Source organism: Rana temporaria, chromosome 3 (genome assembly GCF_905171775.1).
Source record: "Rana temporaria chromosome 3, aRanTem1.1, whole genome shotgun sequence".
Classification (NCBI taxonomy): domain Eukaryota; kingdom Metazoa; phylum Chordata; class Amphibia; order Anura; family Ranidae; genus Rana; species Rana temporaria.
In genome coordinates, this window is record NC_053491.1 from 98166214 (window position 1) to 98190959 (window position 24746).

Below are 24746 nucleotides of genomic sequence, written 5' to 3' on the forward strand. Positions count from 1 at the left end.
ATATGTAGTGGAAAATGGGAGCAATGTCAAAATAGCTTTGTTTGCCAGAACGGGAACTCCTTGGCAGTATCCAACCAAAAACTGTTAAAAGGTAGATCAGCAAATCTTAGCTTGAAACCACGATTTTGTCTCAGTTCAGTTAGTTCTTCGTGCTCCTGTAAAGTCATGTCCTTTCCACCAACTGATGCTGAGCTATAAGGGTCCCTAAGGCCCCATGCACACGAGACGCTATTACAAACGCCTCTAATCTCAGCTTTTCAAAGGCAAAAAACGCCCGTTTTACCGCGATTTACGGCTGTCAGCGTTTATCCCCAAAACACTGTAGACCCTCCCCAAGATCAGAATCAAACTATTTGTGCCGTGTTTTGCCGCGATTTGCGTCTAAAACGCAAAAGCTGAAAGCTTCTGAACCCAAAATTTTGGGTTTGGAAAAACGGCCCTAAACCCAACTGCTTTGAAACGCCAAAAAACGTGATCGTGTGCATGGACACATAGGATAACATTAAATGTGTTCAGGGGCAGTTGAAAAAAACCTGTAATATGACAATTTTGTAAAAAAAAAAAAAAATTATCTTAATTTTGCAAAGAATTGTGTGAAAAAATTACAACTTAAAAAAAAAACATGCTACTTACTTAATACCTTGGAATGTCTACTTTCCAAAAAGGGGTAGTTTGGGGGGTATTTGTACTTTCCTGACTTGTTAGCCGGTTCCCACGCGGCTTACGCAGAAGCAAAAATTGGTCTTTTTTTATTTATAGCACAAAAAAAAAAAACACTAGTGATTAAATACCACCAAAAAAAAACTCTATTTGTGTGAAAAAAAGGATGCAAATTTCATATGGGTACAGTGTTACATGACTGAGTAATTGTCATTCAAAATGTGAGAGCACATTGCTTTAGAACAGTGTTTTCAACCTTTTTTGTGCAAAGGCACACTTTTTTCATGAAAAAAATCACGAGGCACACCACCATTAGAAAATGTTAAAAAAAATTAACTCTGTGCCTATATTGACTATAAATGAAGTAATTCTCTTGATTAGGAATCAAATAAACACAAAGAAATTATTTTATAATTACTTTATTATGAAATAATAAAGTATTTTATAATTGTTCATATTTCTGTTTACTTACTCAGTGCGAAACCTGGGCCTGTTTGGCTGAACACAAAGCTGATATTCTGGCAGGAATCGAAGAAAGACACACGTAGCTCTTCGTCAACAGCTCTCAGTCTCTCTCTGTCTTTAGTTTTTATAGCAATCAGGCTTGAAAAGCTCATCTCACACAGATATGTAGTGGAAAATGGGAGCAATGTCAAAATAGCTTTGTTTGCCAGAACGGGAACTCCTTGGCAGTATCCAACCAAAAACTGTTCAAAGGTAGATCAGCAAATCTTAGCTTGAAACCACAATTTTGTCTCAGTTCAGTTAGTTCTTCGTGCTCCTGTAAAGTCATGTCCTTTCCACCAACTGATGCTGAGCTATAAGGGTCCCTAAGGCCCCATGCACACGAGACGCTATTACAAACGCCTCTAATCTCAGCTTTTCAAAGGCAAAAAACGCCCGTTTTACCGCGATTTACGGCTGTCAGCGTTTATCCCCAAAACACTGTAGACCCTCCCCAAGCTCAGAATCAAACTATTTGTGCCGCGTTTTGCCGCGTTTTGCCGCGATCTGCGTCTAAAACGCAAAAGCTGAAAGCTTCTGAACCCAAAATTTTGGGTTTGGAAAAACGGCCCTAAACCCAACTGCTTTGAAACGCCAAAACACGTGATCGTGTGCATGGACACATAGGATAACATTAAATGTGTTCAGGGGCAGTTGAAAAAAAACCTGTAATATGACAATTTTGTAAAAAAAAATAAAAATTATCTTAATTTTGCAAAGAATTGTGTGAAAAAATTACAACTTAAAAAAAAAACATGCTACTTACTTAATACCTTGGAATGTCTACTTTCCAAAAAGGGGTAGTTTGGGGGGTATTTGTACTTTCCTGACTTGTTAGCCGGTTCCCACGCGGCTTACGCAGAAGCAAAAATTGGTCTTTAAGGCCCCATGCACACGAGACGCTATTACAAACGCCTCTAATCTCAGCTTTTCAAAGGCAAAAAACGCCCGTTTTACCGCGATTTACGGCTGTCAGCGTTAATCCCCAAAACACTGTAGACCCTCCCCAAGCTCAGAATCAAACTATTTGTGCCGTGTTTTGCCGCGTTTTGCCGCGATTTGCGTCTAAAACACAAAAGCTGAAAGCTTCTGAACCCAAAATTTTGGGTTTGGAAAAACGGCCCTAAACCCAACTGCTTTGAAACGCCAAAAAACGTGATCGTGTGCATGGACACATAGGATAACATTAAATGTGTTCAGGGGCAGTTGAAAAAAACCTGTAATATGACAATTTTGTAAAAAAAAAAAAAAATTATCTTAATTTTGCAAAGAATTGTGTGAAAAAATTACAACTTAAAAAAAAAACATGCTACTTACTTAATACCTTGGAATGTCTACTTTCCAAAAAGGGGTAGTTTGGGGGGTATTTGTACTTTCCTGACTTGTTAGCCGGTTCCCACGCGGCTTACGCAGAAGCAAAAATTGGTCTTTTTTTATTTATAGCACAAAAAAAAAAAAACACTAGTGATTAAATACCACCAAAAAAAAACTCTATTTGTGTGAAAAAAAGGATGCAAATTTCATATGGGTACAGTGTTACATGACTGAGTAATTGTCATTCAAAATGTGAGAGCACATTGCTTTAGAACAGTGTTTTCAACCTTTTTTGTGCAAAGGCACACTTTTTTCATGAAAAAAATCACGAGGCACACCACCATTAGAAAATGTTAAAAAAAATTAACTCTGTGCCTATATTGACTATAAATGAAGTAATTCTCTTGATTAGGAATCAAATAAACACAAAGAAATTATTTTATAATTACTTTATTATGAAATAATAAAGTATTTTATAATTGTTCATATTTCTGTTTACTTACTCAGTGCGAAACCTGGGCCTGTTTGGCTGAACACAAAGCTGATATTCTGGCAGGAATCGAAGAAAGACACACGTAGCTCTTCGTCAACAGCTCTCAGTCTCTCTCTGTCTTTAGTTTTTATAGCAATCAGGCTTGAAAAGCTCATCTCACACAGATATGTAGTGGAAAATGGGAGCAATGTCAAAATAGCTTTGTTTGCCAGAACGGGAACTCCTTGGCAGTATCCAACCAAAAACTGTTCAAAGGTAGATCAGCAAATCTTAGCTTGAAACCACAATTTTGTCTCAGTTCAGTTAGTTCTTCGTGCTCCTGTAAAGTCATGTCCTTTCCACCAACTGATGCTGAGCTATAAGGGTCCCTAAGGCCCCATGCATACGAGACGCTATTACAAACGCCTCTAATCTCAGCTTTTCAAAGGCAAAAAAACGCCCGTTTTACCGCGATTTACGGCTGTCAGCGTTTATCCCCAAAACACTGTAGACCCTCCCCAAGCTCAGAATCAAACTATTTGTGCCGCGTTTTGCCGCGTTTTGCCGCGATCTGCGTCTAAAACGCAAAAGCTGAAAGCTTCTGAACCCAAAATTTTGGGTTTGGAAAAACGGCCCTAAACCCAACTGCTTTGAAACGCCAAAAAACGTGATCGTGTGCATGGACACATAGGATAACATTAAATGTGTTCAGGGGCAGTTGAAAAAAACCTGTAATATGACAATTTTGTAAAAAAAAATAAAAATTATCTTAATTTTGCAAAGAATTGTGTGAAAAAATTACAACTTAAAAAAAAAACATGCTACTTACTTAATACCTTGGAATGTCTACTTTCCAAAAAGGGGTAGTTTGGGGGGTATTTGTACTTTCCTGACTTGTTAGCCGGTTCCCACGCGGCTTACGCAGAAGCAAAAATTGGTCTTTAAGGCCCCATGCACACGAGACGCTATTACAAACGCCTCTAATCTCAGCTTTTCAAAGGCAAAAAACGCCCGTTTTACCGCGATTTACGGCTGTCAGCGTTAATCCCCAAAACACTGTAGACCCTCCCCAAGCTCAGAATCAAACTATTTGTGCCGTGTTTTGCCGCGTTTTGCCGCGATTTGCGTCTAAAACGCAAAAGCTGAAAGCTTCTGAACCCAAAATTTTGGGTTTGGAAAAACCGCCCTAAACCCAACTGCTTTGAAACGCCAAAAAACGTGATCGTGTGCATGGACACATAGGATAACATTAAATGTGTTCAGGGGCAGTTGAAAAAAATTCCCAAATGCCTCTGAACTCGAGTTTAGCAGCGTCTCGTGTGCATGGGGCCTAACCCAGTCAAGGCATTCAGTGGAGACTGAAGAGAAATAAAATGATAACTTCTCCTCGAGAGTTTTTAAATGTTTAACTATTATCTCACACAGTGCAGCAGTGTGAACACCTTGCCATTGCTTGGTGAGTGTGAACATTTTAAGATTGCCACTTTCCACGTGTTGATGCCAGAGTTGCACCTTTGAACGGAATCCATTTATTTTATCTGCACTTGTAAGCAGGTTTTCATTTCAGCCTTGCATTCGTGTGTTCAGTTCATTCAGAAGATGAAAAATATCTGCCAGGTATGCCAGCCTTGCACACCACTCATCATTACTTGCAAGCAGCTTTGCGTAATCTGACCTCTCATTTGTCAGAAACACTTTAAGTTCCTCCCGCAGCTCATACACACGAACCAAGACCTTGCCACGCGACAACCACCGGACCTCCGTATGAAACAGCAAGGTTTTATGCTTCGCTCCCATCTCCTCACACAAAGCTGCAAATATGCGACTTTTCACGGGTCGTGACTTTACAAAGTTTACCATGCGCACAACATCATCCAACACAGGAACTAGGTCTGCTGGTAAAGTCTTGGCTACGAGGGCCTCACGGTGTAAAAAACAATGCGTAACAATCACATTTGGATTTCTTTCCTTCACTCTGCTTACAAAGCCTTTGGTGCGCCCGACCATGGCTGCAGCTCCATCGGTGCAGACACTTGTGCAGTTTTCCCACTTAAGTCCTCCTTGTTCAAGGTATTCTGATGTGACCCGAAAAATGTCTTCTCCTGTTGTTTTTTCTGGCAATGCCTTGCAAAAAAAGAAACGCACATTGGCCAAGAGTTGAGCATGTCCACTGATATCAGTAGACTCGTCAAGTTGCAATGCAAATTTCTCACTGATACGGATCTTTTCCAAAACCACACTTTCGATGTCTGCAGACATGTCATTAATACGTCTGGAAATTGTTTTGTCTGAGAGAGGGACTTTGGCTATTTCCTTAGCTGCTTCAGGTCCGAGCATCTCCTCTACAATAGCTTTGCAGGCGGGAAGTATTAATGTCTCCGCCACAGTGTGCGATTTTTCTGACTTGGCTATAAGTTCAGCAACTTGATAGCTAGCTTTAAGAGCTCTTTCATTTACCTTTGTGGTTTTTCTTATGAAAGTTGCCTGTTTCTCTGTGTTTTCACGCAGGTGAACAAAATAGTCCGCATTCTTGTTTTGAAGCGAAGGGTGTTTTGTTTGGAGATGGCGTTTAAGTTTACTTGGGACCATTGCTCTGTTAGATAGCTTTTCACCACACACCACGCACAGTGGAGTTGGTTTCTTTGCATCTCCGGTGAAAGTAAATCCAAATGAAATATAGCTTTCGCTATATTGCCTTGTGCCAGAGAATTTGCTTGAGCTAACCATCTTTGTTTTCTTTTGATCCCCACTCATACTTGGGCTCTCATCTGGCTCCGAATTTTGTTCAGAGTCCAGTTCTTTCCTTTTCAACAACGTGTCCATCACTGCAGTATCTGCTCCTGTCTCACTGTCACTCAGTACTTACTGCGCTTGTCTCCTCCAGATAGCCGCTGTCCGTCACACTCAGCACTCTTCTGCGCATGTCTCCATCCAGATCCATCAGTCAGCGCTCTTCTGCTCATGTCTCCTCCAGATCCATCACTCAGCGCTCTTCTGTGCTGCGTCCGCGATAATCCTCCAGAGTCCAGATCCATCGGCGCTCTTCTGCGCATCGGCGATCTACTGCGATGTCTCCTCCTGTCAGTGTAACAGTGACACCGGAGCTATTTATAGTCCATAACATGCGCTTCGGCTCACAAATAGACCAATCATTAGAATCTAATGATTGGTCTATTTGTGAGCCGAAGCCGCATGTTACGGATGAAATTGGAATTTTTCCCACGGCACACCAGACAATATCTCACGGCACACTAGTGTGCCGTGGCACAGTGGTTGAAAAACGCTGCTTTAAAATACTAATGAACTAGAATACTGTACTAATGGGTGGATGCAACAATCTGTCAGTGAGGGATAATGCCACATAACTTATCCAGTATACTGCCATCCTGTGGCAAAACATGTATAAACATGTATAAACTCATTTTGTACAATTCATAACTTTGTATACATTTGTATTTGTTACGTTCACTAACAGCCAAATTTGAAAGGGTATTCCAATACCTAAATGTAATAGTTTATAACTATTATTATAGTTTTTATTATTATTATTATTATTATTATTATTATTATTATTAATAATAATAATACTAATAATAAATAATAATAATTATAAAAAAGGGCAGAAGACGATGTCAGTAGGACAGATGACGGTGTCATTGGGGCAGAGTAATGCTGCGGACCATGATGTAAGGGGGGACGGTGTCAGTAGGGCAGAGGATGGTGTCAGTAGGGCAATGCATGTTGTCAGTAGGGGAGAGGACAGTGTCAATAGGGCAGAAGACGGTTAAAATACAACAGTGGAGGGTATCAGTCAGTAGAACAGTGGACAATTCAGTAGGGCAGAGGATGTGTCAGAAGGGCAGTGGGCGGTGTCAGAAGGGCAGTGGGCAGTGTCAGAAGGGCAGTGGACTATGTCAGTAGGGCAGAGATTGGTGTCAATAGGGCACTTAGCGGTGTCAGTACGGCAGAGGGCAGTGTCAGTATGCCAGAGGGCGGTGTCAGTAGGGCAGAGGCCCATTGAAGTCTATGGGAGCCTAAAAGGAAAAATCAAAAGTGACCATTTTGAAGGATTTTATGCAAGTAATTGGCCATAAAAGAGGTATGGAGGTCTGGGTACTGCCCTGGGGGGCATGAATTAATGCAAATTTTTTTTTTAAATGCAATAATTGTTTCAGGAGCAGTGATTTTAATGATGCTTAAGGTGCAACAATAAAAATGAAATATTCCTTTTAATATAGTGCCTGGGGGATCCCCCTAGTCTGCCTGTAAAGTGGTGCATCTGTAACATGCATAAAACATGCTGCAGCAAAAATTGAATTTCTAAAGAAAAAAATACAAGTCAAATGGCGTGGGGTTCGCCCCTAGTCTTTGGGTCTGGTATGGATTTTAAGGGGAACCCCACGCCCTTCTTGTGACGTCACGGACTGGTACATGCTGGATCGGTGATGTCACAAGGGGTCGGTGCCAATAGGTGACGTTGCCAGGGGGCCCACCCTTACCTATATAAGAACTGTCAAACAGCAGAGGAGACATTCGTTGGTCGGCCGCCAATGAAAGCGGAGCCTTTTTTGTTCTTTTTTGGGTATGGCGGGATTTTGGGGGGGGGGGGCGCTTTTTTTATTTTATTTTGGTGTGGGGTTCCCCTTAAAATCCATACCAGACCTGAAAGGCCTGATATGGACTGAAGAGGACCACACGCTTTTTTATTTTGTTTCTACTATTTTTTTTACCGGCAAATGTTTTTTTTTTATTTTTATTCAGCTGTCAGCGGGGAAGCCCATTGACAGCTGATGACTCATCAGTTGTTAAGGATGCTGCAGCCAGCTTCCTGGCCCCACTCCTTAACAACCAGCTTTTACTGGGCCCTGATTGGGCACTGAAAAATGCATAGGTGTGAACCAGACCGAAGGTAGGTTGGGTGCAGAAAAGCATTTGTAATGGGTGAGTTTCAGTTTCTAAAGATGAGTATGGTGAGGTTTTATGCACTGAGGTGTCTGTTACAATCTTGCTTGTGGCACATTTCTTGAAGCCTATTTTATGGGTAAAGGGGCAGTGGCATATATGTTCTGAGTATACAGTAAGTATACGGTGAGTAGGCTCAACAGGTGCTGTAGTATTCAGGAGAAAGGTCAGTGTCAAATGATGTTTTCTAAATATATATAATTGGTGTTTATCGATCCATTCTGTGCAGGAGTTGTTGGCTTGTTGCACTATAGACTGTACTAAAAGTTGTAGCTAGCTAAACAAATACATAAATCATTTATTAATGAACAATACACTCTTGGATGTCTTTGTGTCCTTATTATGATTGATTTTCCAGTGGCAATTGGGATTTCTATTAAAGCTACAGCAGGTTTATCTTTAACCACTTAAAGAGGTTGTAAACCTCTGTCAAAAAACAAAACAAAAAAAAAACTGCAAGACACAGGCATAATAAGCTAGTATGCATTGCATACTAGCTCATTATGAAATACTTACCTCAGAACGATACCCTGAAATGGCGTCAGGACTCCAGGTACACGGCCGACATTCACAGGAGTTGCTTCCGGGTTCACGGCTCTTGTGCTGTGATTGGCTCGAGCCGCGATGACGTCACTGCCACGCATGTGCACGGGAGCCGCAGGTCACGGCATGGGTCCTGAAAAAACGGCAAAATCGGTAAAAACAAAAAAGAAAAGAAGACTTTTGAATGAAGAGAGGACAGAAAGGGGTGTGTGCCTGGGTTGGGACTTCTTCAATGTACTACAATATTAGAAAAGAGAAAGTGGAACTAAACCACTAAAAGATTGTGAACAGCCAGCTCTATTCACAGGAGACATGCAATGTCTCTTCTGCAATAAGACAAACGTACAGTAAAACCTCAGATTGCGAGTAACGCGCTCGATTTGGGAGTGTTGCTCACAAGAGGTAGGGGGTGCAAGAGATGCTTGAAGACCACTCGGAGACGCTCGGAGACACTCGAAGATGCTCGGAGACACTCGTCTCTGTGTGTTTCCTAGTGTCTCCGGCTTCCCCCCCAACTCTGGCCACATGCGGTACTGCATACCCTAGCAGTGACACTGGAACAAATTATCTGAGTTTCCATTGATTCCTATGGAGAAAGTCGCTTTGATATACGAGTGCTTTGGATTACAAGCATGCTTCTGCAACAAATTGTGCTGGTAATCCAAGGTACTACTGTACCTGCCTGCTCACAGTCTTCTGATAAAGGTCATCTGATGAGCTGTGCATGTGCAGCTCTGCTTGCATTCCCAGCACAGTGGCTGTGCTGGAAAGAGTGACCTCCTTGTGCACGTGCAGGATCACATCATCCCCCGCTAGCCAATGAAGAGGGCATAAACCCGGCACCTTGGAAATAAGCAGAACATGAAGATGGCCATGGAGAGAAGTAGCTTCCGCAGTGCTGGAAGTTCAGGGCTGGGATGAGAACTTCTCATCACTGCAGTCAACCGCTGTACACTAGAGAGCAATCATCAGGACGTGAAATACACTACATTAAAGGTCCACCTAAAAAATAAATATTAAAAGTCAGCAGCTACAAATACTGCAGCTACTGACTTTTAATAAATGGATACTTACCTGTCCATGGTGCCCACGATGTCGGCAGCCAAAGTCAAACAATCGCTCGTCTCTCGGCTGCCCCCGCCGCCATCCTTGGTGAGGGAATCAGGAAGTGAAGCATTGCGGCTTCACTGACCGGTTCCCTACTGTGCATGCACGAGTAGCGTGGCGCGTCCTCACTGGTCCCCGCTGTGTTGTGGGACCTGTGTGTTTCCCAGAACACAGCGGGGGGAGGGGGACATGCTAAGGGCAAAATAACACACTAAGCAAAAAAACATGCTAAGGAAAACACACTAAGCAAAAAAAACACGGTAAGGAAAACATGCTAAGCAAAAAAACATGCTAAGGAATACATGCTGAGCTAAAAAACGCTAAGGAAAACATGCTAAGCAAAAAAACAAAAAAAACATGCTAAGCAAAAAAAACCTGCAATGCGGAAAAACACGCTAAGCAAAAAAAGACACGCTAAGGAAAACACTAAGCAAAAAAACAAGCTAAGCAAAAAAATTGTAAGGAAAACATGCTAAGCAAAAAAAAACATGCTAATGGAAACATGCTAAGCAAAAAAAATTCTAAGCAAAAAAACATGCTATGGAAAACATGCTAAGCAAAAAAACCTGCAATGCGGAAAAACACGCTAAGCAAAAAAGACACGCTAAGGAAAACACTAAGCAAAAAACATGCTAAGCAAAAAAATTCTCAGGAAAACATGCTAAGCAAAAAAAACATGCTAATGGAAACACGCTAAGCAAAAAAACATGCTAAGCAAAAAAACATGATAAGCAGAAAAAACACGCTAAGGAAACACGCTAATCAAAAAAACGCGCTATGCAAAAAACACACTAAGGGCAAAATAACACGCTAAGCAAAAGAACATGCTAAGGAAAACACTCTAACCAAAAAACATGCTGTAAAATAATACACTAAACAAAAAACATGCCAAGGAAAACACGCTCAGCAAAAAAACCACACTAAGCAAAAAAACACGCTATGCAAAAAAGACATGGTAAGGAAAACATGCAAAGCAAAAAAAAACATGCTAAGGTAAAAATAACATGCTAAGCAAAAAAACCGTAAGGAAAACATGCGAAACAAAAAAACATCCTAAGAACAAAACTCCCTAAGCAAAAAAGACACACTAAGGAAAACACACTAAGCAAAAAAATGCTAAGAACAAAATAACACACTAAGCAAAAAAATGCTAAGGAAAACACGCTAAGCAAAAAAACACGCTAAGGAAAACACGCTAAGCAAAAATACATGCTAAGGAAATAATGCTAAGCAAAAAAACATGCTAAGGGAAAAATAACACGCTAAGAAAAAAACACTAAGCAAAAAATACACGCTAATGAAAACATGCTAAGCAAAAAAACACCCTACGCAAAAAAGACACGATAAGGAAAACACGCTAATCAAAAAAAACATGCTAAGAACAAAATAACACATTAAGCAAAACAATGCCAAGGAAAACACGCTAAGCAAAAAAAGCTAAGAAAAAAAAGACAAGCTTAGGAAAACACGCTAAGCAAAAAAACATGCTAAGGAAAATACGCTAAGCAAAAAAAACACGCTACGCAAAAAGACATGCTAAGCAAAAAAGACACGCTAAGGAAAACACATTTAGCAAAAAACATGCTAAGGAAAACACGCTAAGCAATAAAAATATGCAAAGGGCAAAATAACACACTAAGCAAAAAAACAAGCTAAGGAAAATACGCTAAGCAAAAAACATGCAATGCAAAAAGACACGCTAAGCAAAAAAAACATGCAAAGGGAAAAATAACACGCTAAGCAAAAGAATATGCTAGAAAAAAATACACGCAAAGCAAAAAAGACACGCTAAAGAAAACACACTAAGCAAAAAACATGCTAAACAAAAAGAACATGCTAAGGGAAAAATAACACGCTAAGGAAAACATGCTTAGCAAAAAAGACAGTCGAAGGAAAACATGCTTAGCAAAAAACATGCTAAGGAAGACACGTTAAGCAAAAAATGCTAAGGGAAAAATAACACTCTAAGCAAAAAAACACGCTAAGCAAAAAAAACACGCTAAGAAAAACACGCTAAGCAAAAATACATGCAAGGGAAACACGCTAAGCAAAAACACTCTTAGCAAAAAACATGCTAAGCAGAAAAAAACACGCTAAGGAAAACACGCTAAGAAATAAAAACATGCTTTGGGCAAAATAACACACTAAGCAAAAAACATGCTAAGGAAAACATGCTAATGGAAAATAACAGGCTAAGCAAAAAAGACACGCTAAGGAAAACACGCTAAGCAAAAATACATGCAAGGGAAACACGCTAAGCAAAAACACTCTAAGCAAAAACATGCTAAGCAGAAAAAACACGCTAAGGAAAACACGCTAAGAAATAAAAACATGCTATGGGCAAAATAACACACTAAGCAAAAAACATGCTAAGGAAAACATGCTAAGCAAAAAAAACATGCTAAGGGAAAATAACACACTAAGCAAAAAAGACACGCTAAGGAAAACACGCTAAGCAAAATACATGCAAGGGAAACACGCTAAGCAAAAAACACTCTAATCAAAAAAACATGCTAAGCAGAACAAGACACAATAAGGAAAACACGCTAATCAATAAAAAAAACATGCTAAGAACAAAATAACACATTAAGCAAAAAAAATGTTAAGGAAAACACGCTAAGCAAAAAAACGCTAAGAAAAAAAGACAAGCTTAGGAAAACACGCTAAGCAAAAAAACATGCTAAGGGAAAAATAACACGCTAAGCAAAAAAGACACGCTAAGGAAACACACCAAGCAAAAAACATGCTAAGCAAAAAATCATGCTAAGGGAAAAATAGCACGCTAATAAAAAAAACACGCTAAGCAAAAAAGACACGCTAAGGAAAATATGCTTAGCAAAAAACATGCTAAAGAAAACACGCTAAGCAATAAAAACATGCTTAGGGCAAAAATACACACTAAGTAAAAGAACATGCTAGGAAAACACGCTAAGCAATAAAACACGCTAAGCAAAAAAGACACGCTAAGCAAAAAAACATGCTAAGGGAAAAATAACACGCTAAGCAAAAGAATACGCTAAGAAAAAACATGCTAAGCAAAAAAGACACGGTAAGGAAAACACACTATGCAAAAAACACGCTAAGCAAAAAAACATGCTAAGGGAAAAATAACACGCTAAGGAAAACACGCTAAGCAAAGAACACGCTAAGCAAAAAATAAACACTAAGCAAAAAAACATGCTAAGGAAAACACGCTAAGCAATAAAAATATGCTATGGGCAAAATAACACACTAAGCAAAAAAACATGCTAAGGAAAAAACGCTAAGCAAAAAAACTCGCTAAGCAAAAAAAGACACGCTAAGGAAAACACGCTAAGCAAACAAAAAACATGCTAAGGGAAAAATAACACGCTAAGCAAAAGAATACGCTAAGAAAAACATGCTAAGCAACAAAGACACGCTAAAGAAAACACACTATGCAAAAAAAAGCTAAGCAAAAAACATGCTAAGAGAAAAATAACACGCTAAGCAAAAAACACGCTAAGCAAAAAATAAACACTAAGCAAAAAAACATGCTAAGGAAAACACGCTAAGCAATAAAAACATGCTATGGGCAAAATAACACACTAAGCAAAAAAACATGCTAAGGAAAACACACTAAGCAAAAACATGCTAAGGAAAACACGCTAAGCAATAAAAACATGCTATGGGCAAAATAACACACTAAGCAAAAAAACATGCTAAGGAAAACACACTAAGCAAAAAAACATGCTATGGGCAAAATAACACACTAAGCAAAAAAGACACACTAACGAAAACACGCTAAGCAAACAAACATGCTAAGGGAGTCTATTCCCAGAGGTGGGTGCAAATACCTATTATACAGGTATCTGCACTCCCTCCCCCCTGAAAGATGCCAAAGGTGACACTGGAGGGGGGTTCTGAAAAGCGGAGGTTCACTTTTTGTGTGCTTTAAAGGTAAGTAATGAAACTGAACCTATATTGAAACTTCAATGGAGACAGTTTTGAAAAAAATGCAATATTTTTTACTTTTTTCTATAATAAATATCCCCCAAAAATATATAAAAAAAACATTTATTTTCCTCAGTTTAGGCAGATATGTATTCTTCTACATATTTTTGGTAAAAAAAATCGCAATAAGCGTTTATCGGTTGGTTTGCGCAAAATTTATAGCGTTTACAAAATAGGGGTTCGTTTTATTGCATTTTTATTAATTATTGATTTTTTACAACTAATGTCGGCGATCAGCGTTTTTTTTTTCGTGACTGCGACATTATGGCGGACACTTCGGACAATTTTGACACATTTTTGGGACCATTGTCATTTTCACAGCAAAAAATGCATTGTTTATTGTGAAAATGACAGTTGCAGTTTGGGATTTAACCACAGGGGGCGCTGTAGGATTTAGGGTTCACCTAGTGTGTGTTTACAACTGTAGGGGGGTGTGGCTGTAGGACTGACGTCATCGATTGTGTCTCCCTATAAAAGGATGACACGATCGATGCAGCCGCCACAGTGAAGGACGGGGAAGCCATGTTTACATACGGCTCTCCCGTTCTTCAGCTCCGGGGAGCGATCGCGAGGGGGCAGCTAGAAACAAATAGCAGCGCCATCGTCCCGGATCGCTCCCACACGATTTCCGACCGCCGCATGTACCGGGGGGGTCCCGATCGGACCCCCGACCCCGCGGAAAGGCAGGGACGTACATGTACGCCCATCTGCCTGTACGTGCCATTCTGTGGACGTATATGTACATGCGGCGGTCGTTAAGTGGTATATATAATTTTTTGGGGTGTTGAGGCTGTTTCCTTTTATTTGCAGGGGAAAGGAGGCCCCTGAGGGGATATCCCTGATGGGGGAGGATTAAAGTGGATGTAAACCCTCTCCTATACCCAGTGACGTGAACATCTCTCTACAGAGGTGTAATCTGCTGCCTGCACTTACACTGTGTGAGAGCTGATTGGAGGAAAGGCACCCCCCCACTCCCGCCACATAGGCAGAGGAACGAAGGAACATTCAGAGCTGTATTCTGAACAGACAAGCTCCCTGCTAATCTCCCTCTAAGCTCACTCCCCAACACAAATTTTCAGCTTCTGTTATCTCATGTGTTGCAGAACTTGTCAGAAGAGACTGCTGATAACAGAGGAATGGAGCACCAAAGAGAAACAGCACTTGGGGAGAGATAAGTAAACAATACATATATGTGCTTATATCAAATTTCATGAATAGGGTTTGCAACACAGTTAACATTACTGATCTTGGCCTGATCCCTGACTACTCTCCTGCCTGTCCCCTGAACCTGATCTGTTTGCTTGTTGCTGACCCGGGCTGTCTGACCGTCTTGTGTGTGATCCATATTGCACCTACTGTCCGTGCTCTTTTCTGGCTCTAGCCCTGACTACAGTGTGTCTCCGGTCCTGTGTTTTAGTTGCACACCAGCACCAGCCAGTGAGAGACTTGCCAGGCACTCATGCCACCTTGCTCTGGCAATATTTAAGTTTATTTTGCAAAGCAAATATACAAAAATCAAATACTTTTGACAGGGTACATTCTCTGTACTGCGACGCAGCGCATAAATACACTACATATCAATACAGTTGCAAGCATACAATTAAATTACATTCATTCAACCCATTCTGCGGTATGATGCCTGATGTGTTGCGCAGAGTTGTGAAAACCCCGAAACATCACATCGTGCATGACGCCGCATTACCCTGAAAACAGTAGTTCAAAAAAAGCGTGTCAAGAAATGTCAATGTCAGGGGGAAGGGGAAATCTTCAGACGTCCTCTTCCTCCTTAAAGTCCCTCAAGGTATAGTCTCTCAGCAGACTGAGGGTCAGTCTGCGACAGTCCTCAATGGACATCCTCTGCCGGTGGTGTACGCGGCGGTTCCTGGCGTACCATAAAGCGTCTTTAAAGCAACACAGCACCCGCCAGGCACTGTCAATGTCCTCCTGTGAATGAGTTCCACAGAAGAGTCCGTTTAACACACCAAAGTGTGTAATAGCAGTCTGTGGTACAAAGTCTTTAAGTTCAGGTTCCAAGGCCGTCAACAGGCCCTGTGCAAAGGGGCACTCCCAGAAAACATGATGAGATGTTTCCTCCTGGATGATGCAAAAGGGGCAGTGCGTGTATCTGCCCAGGTGTCTGGCATGCAAGAATGTCCTGAGCAGCAATCCCCCTTGGATTGCCATCCATGCCTGATCTTTGTGCCTGTTGGTGAGTCTCTTTGAAGAAACATTTCTCCAGACCACTTTGCAAGTGGCTGAAGGGAGGCCTGGAATAGACTCCAAGATGTCCGATGCTCTGATCAACTTGTAGATAGTTTTTGGCTTCCACAAGTCGGGCTTAACTCCATGCAGCCCCAGCTCCTTGATGAACTTGAAAGTATCCAAGTAATACCATGGAGGGTCCCAGTTGTAGGGGACGGAACTGTCCCATTTGTCCCATCCAAGAGACCTCCAAAGAGGCAGGAGGAAAAAACGGGACATGGAGTTACCGCCAGAGTCCACAGTTCTGTCAACCAAAGTCCTGCGGATGCAGTTACAGGCAAAAAACACCCTCAGTAATGTGGCGATGTCGGGCACGCCCTTACCGCCCTTGAGAGGTTCCTTGAACATAACAGTCCGCTTTACTCTGTCCATTTTGGAGCCCCAGATGAAGTGAAACACCGCCCTGGTGATGGCCTTGCAGGTGTTGTCCTGGGGGGGCCAGGCCTGGGCGAGGTACTGCAACACAGGGAGAATCTCGCTGCGGAGTACCAGTGTTTTCCCTTCGATGGTAAGTACTCTGTTGCTCCAAAGTCCAAACTTCTGTCTCATCTTAGCCAGTCTTTCCTCCCAGGACTTCAGGGCTGCGCCCTCCGCTCCAAACCAGACTCCAAGAATTTTGATGAAATCCGCTTTGAGGCTGAACGGTATGGGTGCAGAAGAAGGCAGGAACCACTTTCCGAAGAGCATGACTTCCGACTTCCCGCAGTTGACCTTTGCCCCCGAAGCTTGGCCGAAGTCTTCGCACGTCTGGACGAGTGTGTCGATGGAGCGCTGGTCGGCACAGAACACCGTCACGTCATCCATGTAGAGCGAGCACTTGACCTCCCGTCTTTCCGGTCCTGGTGCGGTAATCCCTCTGATCTCTGGGTTCCGTCTGATGCTTTGGGCGAATAGCTCTATACAGCAAACAAAAAGCAGAGGTGAGAGAGGGCAGCCTTGTCTGACCCCCGAGAGAACCTCAAAGGGGTCAGTTTTCCAACCATTTACCAGCACCAAACTACAAATGTCTTTATACATTACATTCACATACGAACAAAACAGTTCCCCAAGACCAAGCCTGCGCAGGGTTCTGCACATGAACTCATGGGAGACACGGTCAAAGGCCTTCTCCTGGTCAAGACTGACCAGGGCCGCATGCACACGGCGGTCCTGGATGTACTGGACCGTGTCCCTGACAAGCGCGAGGCTGTCTGCAATCCTTCTGCCAGGAATGCCACAAGTTTGATCCGGGTGGATGATCTGTCCGATGACAGATTTCAGCCTGTTGGCCAAAACCTTGGCGAGGATTTTGTAGTCCACGTTCAAAAGAGAGATCGGACGCCAATGTTTCAGGTCCGATCTCTCCCCTTTGCGCTTATACAAAATCGTGATCATCCCCTCTCTCAGTGAAGGAGGCATTCTACCCTCCACCACCATCTCCTCGTACAGCTCGAGCAGGTCCGGGCCCACGAGGTCCCACAGGGCTACATAGAGCTCAACTGGGAGACCATCGCAGCCCGGGGTCCTGCCCCGCCTAAAGGATTTAGCGGCAGAGTGCAGCTCCTCCAACACCAGGGGGGCGTTGACGGTCGATGAACCTGCAGGATCAATTTGGTTAGTGATACCTGACAGGAACCTGTCGGCTGCCTCCGAGTCCGTTTCTTTCGGGGAGTAGAGGTTGGTGTAGTAGTCTTCAACTACTTGCATTACAGCCTCCTTCCCCTTCTGGAGAGTTCCGGTCTCGTCACGCAGTTCAGACAAGGGAGTGTGTCCTGAATGGAGTTTCCTGAAAAAGAAAGAGTTACACTTCTCACCTTTCTCAAGATTCTCCACCTTGGCACGGAAGACAATGTGCCTGGATTCTTCCTCAAAGTACCCTTTCAGGTTCTTCTTGGTGTCCTCCAGGTCCTGCCTAACGTCCCAACCTTGCTCTGGCATTCCCTGTTACCTTACCTGGGACTCCAGAACCAGGGCTGTAAGAGAGACTTGACTCAACGCTTCAGTCTCCACCATCAGGTATGTTACAGTGAGTCACAGATTTCAAATAAGTAAATGTGTGGGGACGTTCAAAAAGTAAGTTTACAAACCTATAACTAGATTCAGGTACGATGGTGCAAACTTGCGGCGGCGTAGCTTAGCGTGTTTAGGCTACGCCGCCGTAAGTCAGCTAGGCAAGTACATGATTCACAAAGTACTTGCCTGCTATCTTACGGCGGCGTAGCCTAAAGTGGGCGGGTGTAAGGGCGCCTAATTCAAATGTGTTTGAGGGGGCGTGTTTTATGTTAATGAGGCTTGACCTCACGTTTTTTACGTTTTTTCTGACTGCGCATGCGCCGGGCGCCTACATTTCCCAGTGTGCATTGCGGCTAAGTACGCCGCACGGGCCTATTGATTTTGAAGTGGACGTAAACTACGTAAATCCCGATTCACGGACGACTTACGCAAACAACGTAAAAAAATCGAATTTCGACGCGGGAACGGCGGCCATACTTAACATTACTATTCCAATAGGGCCTAGCTCTAACTTTACGCGGCCTATCTCTTACGCAAACGGCGTAAAAGAACTGCGTCGGCCGGGCGTACGTTTCGTGAATCGGCGTATCTCCTCATTTACATATTCTACGCTGACCGCAATGGAAGCGCCACCTAGCGGCCATCCAAAATATTGCAATCTAAGATAGGACGGCGCAAGCCGTCGTATCTTAGATATGTTTAAGCGTATCTATATTTGAGCATACGCTTAAACATAAGTCGGCGTAGATTCTGAGTTAGGTCGGCTTATCTACTGATAAGTCTGATAAGTCGGCCTAACTCTTTCTGAATCTACCTATTAAAGTTCACTCAGATGTAGGCTAGAATGAATCGAAATACAATGTGGAAATAGTGTTAGTCCACCTTTTTTCTGTAATGCTGAACTAACACTTTAAGTGGAGGCGGTATAGACCTCTCTGAAGAGATGAGTTTTTCAGGATTGAATGGAAGGTGGCCAGAGTAAGGAATGGCTGAATGGATGGGGTAGTGAGTTCCAGAGGATGAGGGAGGCTCTAGAGAAGTCCTGGAGGTGAGCATGGGGGGAGGTGACTAGATAGGAGGAGGTATGGGGAGGATGGTTTGTTGGGTGATTGGTAGCCAGTGGGGGGGATTGGCAGGCAGCGGTGGATGCTGAGGCTCTGTTCACGCCTATGCAGGTTCCACAGAATGTGCACGTTTCTCTGTGATTTCACATGTTGCGTTCTATTTAAATAGGCTGGCCTCTATGCGCAAAAACGCACAAAAGGAGCGCTGCACCAATATGCATGGTACTTTGTTATCGTGTGCTTTGGTGCATGCATTAGCAAGGTTCATGTGGGTGACAGTTAGAGTTGAAGTATAACAAAAGGCAGTTTTGGACAAATTGGAGAGGGATTAGAACCCCTGGCAGGTTTTTATTGCTGTCTGTGCCAACCTCTCTAATTGTCCTGTGTACCATTATCATTTAAAGTGAAAGAAAATCCCCAATTTTGAGTTTTCCCCAGAAAAGTGATAGTGGGGAAATCTTCCAACAGAAACGCTTCTTCTGGTGACCTGGGGAACCCCAAGGAATTCCCTTCATTTGAAAGGATTTCCTCTCACTTCCTGTTTGGCTGTGGGACAGGAAGTGAAGAGAAATCTCTGCAATGGGACACAGATGGCGAAAAAAATATGACTGGGGTTGTAACCCTCCTTTGCTCTATCCAAAATGGAAAAAATTGTACCCATAGTTCTACTTTAATAGTATCTATTCTTTCTATTCACAGCGGTGGCACTGGAAACGCTGCCGGACGTAGTCCTACCATACCTGGTGCGAATAGACCCTTAGGGGCACCGCCACCCATCTGCAAAAGGGTGTTTTTGTCCAATATGATAACGCATGCTCCTGTAACGCACACCAAGCCTGTGCAATGGGTGCTAAACCCACACTTCCATCATATTTCATCCTCCTCATAGCCTGACAGAACCATCTCTGTGTGAGAATCACTACACTTCCCAGTGCCAGCCACAAGATGGCGCTCCGTGCCACAGCAGTGAGACCCCCCCAGTGCCCGCCAATGATGCAGCTGCGTGATATGACCATCGTGCTCTCCCCCCAACTCCTCCTCTCCCGCGCATGCGCAGCGTGTGGTTCTGGGGGGGTCGGGCAGCGCTTCGGGCGGAGAGGCAGCAGGGGATGGAGAGGGAGTGACCCGGGGTCCGGCAGGGGATTCGGCCGGTAAGTGGGGATGTGCTGCTGAGGGGACAGTGCTGGAAGTGGCAGGTCACCATAGAATGTGCTTGGTGTGGAGGAATGTGAGGCAGGCATGGAATAAGGCGATAGGGATGTATAGACAGAGCTGGTCCCATGTGTGGAGGAGGAGGGAGCCGAGCATGCATGGCTATGGGATGAGGTTTGGAGAGTGCAGGCTCCATGCATGTGTATTGGTGTATATCTATCCATGCATGTGTATTGGGGTATATCTCGATCCATGGATGTGTAGAGAGGTGGGTGCTGGGTGTGGGAGGGTGCTGGGTATATCTCTGTAGGTGGGTGCTGTGTATAGGTAGGTAGGTGGGTGCTGTGTATAGGTAGGTGGGTGCTGTGTATATCTTGGTAGGTGGGTGCTGTGTTTAGGTGGGTGCTGTGTATATCTCAGTAGGTGGGTGCTGTGTATTGGTAGGTGGGTGCTGTGTATATCTCGGTAGGTAGGTGGGTGCTGTGTATATCTCGGTAGGTAGGTGGGTGCTGTGTATATCTCGGTAGGTGGGTGCTGTGTATATCTCGGTAGGTAGGTGGGTGCGGTTTATATATTGGTGGGTGCGGTGTGTGTATTGGTAGGTGGGTGCGGTGTATATCTTGGTAGGTGGGTGCTATGTATATCTCGGTCGGAAGGTGGGTACTGTGTATTGGTGGGTGGGTGCTATGTATATCTTGGAAGGTGGGTGCTGTGTATTGGTGGGTGGGTGCTATGTATATATTGGTGGGTGGGTGCTGTGTATATATCGGTAGGTGGGTGCTGTGTATCGGTAGGTGGGTGCTATGTATATCTCGGTAGGTGGGTGCTGTGTATAGGTAGGTGGGTGCTATGTATATCTCGGTAGGTGGGTGCTGTGTATTGGTAGGTGGGTGCTGTGTTTATCTCGGTAGGTAGGTGGGTGCTGTGTATTGGTGGGTGCTGTGTATATCTCGGTAGGTAGGTGGGTGCTGTGCTGTAGCAGGAGCCTTCTCCATTTACACTCTCGGCTGCCTGCTATGTACTAAGAATGTACCAATTCCCAATCTCTGCTCCTCCACACTCGGCCCAGGCTCCATTGCTGGGCAGAGGTGTACCGGGCCGGAGACGGCGTATGTTGGCGACATGGAAGAGGTTATAGAAATAGTGACAGAGGTATATTGGGTAGAATTTACAAATGACAGTCACATGGCTACAATAAAGATCTCCTCTGATTGGACAGAACACTACGTAACCCATCGAGGCGTGGACTGAGGGCTCATCCACACCACAGGCCTGTGCATTAAAATGTTGTAATGCATTGGTGTGCAATTTACATACGTTCCTTTTTGTTTTATGCCTTGAAGGACATTACGTTTGGGTGCATTTGAACGTGTTACGCCGAAAAAAGAAGTTAAAGAAGTCGTCCCGAAGTTGCGCTGGGATGTCGGCTTCAATATCGCATAGGGCTGCAACTAACGATTTTTTTCATAATCGATTAGTTGGCCAATTATTGTTTTGATTAATCAGATAAAGACCTAAAAAAAAGTTTGGTGTTTAGTAAAGTTTATTCTGGAATATCTCTGTATGCAGCGGTAAATATAACCAGCTATATGGTTAGGGAGCTAAATATTGAATCCTCTCTGAGAATAAGAGATGTGTGTATTAGAGGCGGCCGCCACCAGGATTGTGTGAGAAACTGAAAGACAGCCATTCAGATGAGAGCATTTGGGCAGTGCCACTGCCGCCCGCCTGATCGCTCTCCCCCGGTACCAGCGCCCTCCCCACGCGCACGCTCCCGCAATGCTTACCAGGCTCCGCTTGCCCATCGGTGGGCCCTGGGCAGTCATGGTGGGTGCTGGCGTGTAGGAAGGGGGGGCAGGAGAAGAGCGGATACACGTCCGCTCTTCTCCCCTTCTTGCAGTGACCCAGAAAGTGACGTCACTTCCGGGTCACGTTCTTGGTGTCCCCGGTTCGGTTTGCAGAGAAAGGAGGATGTTTTGCAATGCGTTTCACATTGCAAAAAATTCAGTGAAATACAATGGAGACACCCTGCATATCTCAATAAAGAGAACCTGTCACCAAAAAATCATCACATAGGGAACTGTTTGTCTCCTATGTGATGGGGGGAAAAAAAAGTATTTTATTTCTTTTGCAAAAAATTAAAGTTCCACCCAAGCACATAAACCCCCCCCCCCCCATAAAAATGTTGAGGCCTCCCCTTCTCCAGATATACACAGGCATGAATGTAAACGCATGCATCGGGCCAACACGTGAAAACTTTGATTGCGATACACACGTTGCATATCGCTGTGTATGCCAGAGTGAGAGCAATCATTTTATCACCAGACCACTTCCGTAACACTAAACTGATACCTATAGGGCAGTGTTTCTCAACTCCAGTCCTCAAGGCGCCCTAACAGGTCGTGTTTTCAGGCTTTCCATTATTTTGCACATGTGATTTGCTCAGTTTCACTGCCATAGTAATTACCACAGCCGTTTCATCTGAGGGAAATCCTGAAAACATGACCTGTTGGGGTGCCTTGAGGACTAGAGTTGAGAAACACTGCTATAGGGGGCCTGTGAAGCGTCGCCTATAGAACATATAGGGTACTGAAGTCTGACGCCATTTTACGGGCACAAAAATAATTTAAGGTTTGCCATGTTGGGTATCTTTTTACTCAGCACAACTTCGTCTATTATATTTTAACAAAAATGTGGGTGATGTTTTGCGTTTGTTTGCCCTAAAATTCATATTAGTGTGTTTTTTAGACCTTTAAGGTAATAACGTGTAACATGAATTGGATCTACTGCTGTTTTTCTTCTCTAGGGTGTCTGCTTTCAGAAAATACTGTATTTATCGGGGTATTGCGCGCTCCAGCGTATAGCGCGCACCCCTAAAGTGGACCCGCATTCCTGTGGAAAAAAAAAATGTTGTACTTAGTTTTGGTGTCTTGCGCGGCGTCCATCGGCGGCCTCGTCGGGTCCGACGTCCGTCTGCGGCTTCGGGTGTCCTCTTCGTCGGGTCCGGCGTCCTCCCCGCTCGATCCCCGCTTTCCCGCGCCGAGTTTGAATACTGCGCCGGCATATATCGAGCGCAGTACACTCGTGTATAGTCGGGCAGGCTCGGCTACTCTCGCGCTCACGTCCTGTACGTCCAGGACGTGAGCGCGAGAGGAGCCGAGACTGCCGAGTGTACTGCGCTCGATATATGCCGGCGCAGTATTCAAACTCGGCGCGGGTATTGGCGTATATCGCGCACCCACGATTTTGCCCTGATTTTCAGGGCAAAAAAGTGCACGGTATACGCTGATAAATACGGTATATAATGTTTGGGGTTTTGTGTAATCTTCAGGCCTAAAATAATTTTTTAAATGTGTGCAAAAGGCTCAAATGGGTTAAAGCGCCTACCACATCAACATGCTTTTATGATGCGTAAGTGATGCTTTAGTAAAGCTCTTTTGAAGCTGTGTGTGTGTGTGTGTGTGTATGTATGTGTGTGTGTGTATATATATATATATATATATATATATATATATATATATATATATATATATATATATATATATATATATATATATATATATATATATATATATATATATATAATCTCACACCTGCAATTTCTTCAAAGCGAAGCTGAATTAAAGCTTTAGGTGCTTCAAGCAAGCTTGGCCATAGACTTCTATGGAGGCTTTGAAGCACCACTAAAGCTACATGGGGTATAATTTATAAAGCAGATGTAAACAGGACTGTAAGCTAACCATTGTATTTAGTGACAGGAGCTTTGACTGGCATTCAGAGAGCTTTAATGGCTCATTTACACTTGCTTCGTCTTCAACACACATTAACGGCTAGTTTACACTTGCTTCAAAACAAGGTTTTGGACAGGCTTTGTTAAAGCTCCTTGAATGCCAGTCAAAGCTTCTGTCACTAAATAAAATGGTTGGCTTACATTCCTGTTTACACCTTGCTTTTGCTTTTCTTTAACAATCATACCCCATGTAGCTTAGTGGTACTTCAAAGCCTCCATAGAAGTCTCGCTTGATGCCCCACTGAAGCCTCGTCAAAGTACCAAGCAAAAGCAAGGTGTAATACTGTATGCTAACCGTTTTATTTAGCGATGACTGGCATTCAGAGAGCTTTAACAAAGCATGTCCGAAGCAAGTGTAAACTAGCTGTTAGACTTGCGAACATGACCCATTCAAGTAAAATGTAACCATGTGTATTAACCTCCCTGGCGGTATGATTGTCAGATTTTTTTGCTTCTCAAAGCGGTACATTGTTTTGCAAAGAAATTTGATGTTTTATAATGTAGGCCTGTAATTCTTAGGAATTGTAGCTATGACTAAGCATTGATATCCAATGCGAAACGCGTCAGCTGTTTTTCCCACTGTGTGCTGATACTTGTGGTGCATTTTTCCTTTACCCAATAAAGGGCACGTCTTTTTAAGAAATTGGAGTGCGGCTGTCCATATCTTTCCTCTTTTGCAATTCTTAGGAATAACTTGCTTAAATCTGTCCAAACAGTCTAGTAGACATCCCGGGTATGATAAAGTTTGAAACACAAAATCATAAATTATAATAGAACTATAAATATCAAAAATAATAATACAATTTTATTCAATAATGTAATCAAATAAAAAACACTGATGCCTCGTACAGGAAAACTGCCATGAGAGCTTTTGGCCGGGAAAATCGGCCGTGTGTATGCATTGCAGTTTTCTCGGCGAGTAAACTGCCAGCAAAAAAAAAAAGAGAACCAG

General features: G+C 43.3%; 1 protein-coding gene across 2 annotated transcripts in view; it reads left to right on the forward strand.

Moving 5' to 3' along the window:
- The first annotated feature begins 19939 nt into the window (after positions 1-19939).
- TLN2 (talin 2) overlaps positions 19940-24746 on the forward strand; it is a 289294-nt gene continuing 284487 nt past the window's right edge. For both annotated transcript variants that reach the window (XM_040343054.1, XM_040343056.1), the window contains exon 1: positions 19940-20003. The gene's annotated coding sequence lies outside the window, so the exon portion shown is untranslated. The remainder of the gene's footprint in view (positions 20004-24746) is intronic.